The sequence below is a fragment of the Hemiscyllium ocellatum genome, unplaced genomic scaffold (assembly GCF_020745735.1).
Source record: "Hemiscyllium ocellatum isolate sHemOce1 unplaced genomic scaffold, sHemOce1.pat.X.cur. scaffold_622_pat_ctg1, whole genome shotgun sequence".
Taxonomy (NCBI): domain Eukaryota; kingdom Metazoa; phylum Chordata; class Chondrichthyes; order Orectolobiformes; family Hemiscylliidae; genus Hemiscyllium; species Hemiscyllium ocellatum.
This window is the reverse complement of record NW_026869140.1, coordinates 132,238-133,888: the sequence shown is the minus strand read 5'-3', so window position 1 is coordinate 133,888 and position 1,651 is coordinate 132,238. Positions and strand designations below refer to the sequence as shown.

Here is a 1,651-nt window from a genome sequence, read left to right as displayed (position 1 = left end):
TATTGATGGAAAAGTGTATCCCATGAACACCTCTGTCCCTTGCCTTTCTATAAATGTTTCTGAGACGAAAATAATCCACATACGAGTTTCTTTTTGGAAAAATCCTGCATTGAAAGGTGATGAAGACTGGACTGAAGTTTGACAGTGATTATCTTTATTGCTTGTTCAATTAGTGAACATCACTGCTATTAATCATGTCCGTGCTAACATCAAGTCTCTTGAGCATCAGGATGCGCGTTGGGCCAGTGGCGCAATGGATAACGCGCCTGACTACGGATCAGGAGACTGTAGGTTCGAGTCCTACCTGGCTCGAGGGCAGTGTTGACTTTTATTACGCATTAAAAATGATTTCTCTGCGGCCGAAATAAGGTATGAGTTCTTAATCTGCAGGAACAAGAATGCGTTCATTAAATGTCCCCGAAAACATGAGACTCAATATTCTAGCGTCGTCACAGGAGGGAAGCTGAATAGACGGACACGTTGGCCATGGGCACGTTTCCATTTCACAAAGCCACCGATCGCATCATTGTTGCTCGCGGGAATGCTCGTCTTTGAGCATTTGTTAAAACTCCTTTGCCAATGGAATCAGAGAAGAATGAAGAGTTAAATGTCCAACTAATCTTTATAGAGAGTGAGTTCCAGAGTCTAACACCTGCAGACTGATAAATTTTTCCGACAAATCTATTCAAAGCTTTCTGCATCTTGTCTGAAATCTACAAACCCTGGTGATCGATCAAGAGCAACTGTTTCCATCAATCTGTAATTCCATGCTTCCCATTATTTCCTACACGTCAATCATGTCTCCTCACAATCAGCTCTGCTCTGAGAAAAATAACCCCCACTTTGCCTCGGCCAGACCACTAAAAACATTCTTATGCAGGAAATCCAAAGTGTAACGTCGCTGTTTGTTTTGGTGAGCGTGTAGTAAGATTTACTTCGAATACATTAGCTAGGTTGACTTCCAGATTTTAAAACAGAGAGAAAATTAATCACAAAAGTAAGGCATGAAACGAAATGAACCAAATGTAGAATACCCACAGAGCTCAGCTATCCAAAGTAAACTTAATTATGCTTTTCAAAAAATACACAAGTCTGATAATTAAGCCCCATAAACACAGAATACAAATGAAACTGGTTTACAGCTCGATATTAGAGGGGCAAAAGATGAGAGACATGCACATCAGTGGCATCGGTAGGCACATTGAAAACCTTCGTGTAATTATGTGCGGCTGATACTTTGGAAATGGTTAACAAATTATTTCGGCTGTCAAATACCTTTTGAAATTCTTGCATTCGCTGAAATTTCTTGCCTGTTTTTAGCAATTCGGCGAGTGGAGCAGTCTCACTTCAAACAGTCAGCACAAACTTTCAGTAAAAGTGACTCAATCCGGTAAACTGTCATACTGCTCTTTTCGTCAACAATGTACAAACATCCCCCATAACTTTCGTTTTCACATCCCGTGGGGCTATTTGTCCGTGTTCAACGACATAGCCCAGGAAGGTGACTTTGGCTTTGGCTTTGGCAGATTCACTTTCAGCTCGGTTTGCAAACCAGTTTGACTTCCGTATTCGATCAATCAAGCCCGATAAATGCTGCAAATTTTCAATCCATGAGAGACTGAATGTCACCAGGAACAACACACACAAGACT

At 41.2% G+C, this 1,651-nt stretch overlaps 1 non-coding gene across 1 annotated transcript; it reads left to right on the top strand.

The window, feature by feature from the left end:
* The first annotated feature begins 239 nt into the window (after positions 1-239).
* On the top strand, positions 240-312 carry trnar-acg (transfer RNA arginine (anticodon ACG)). Its single transcript has one exon. It is a non-coding gene; the product is annotated as a tRNA-Arg (tRNA).
* Positions 313-1,651: the final 1,339 nt, after the last annotated feature.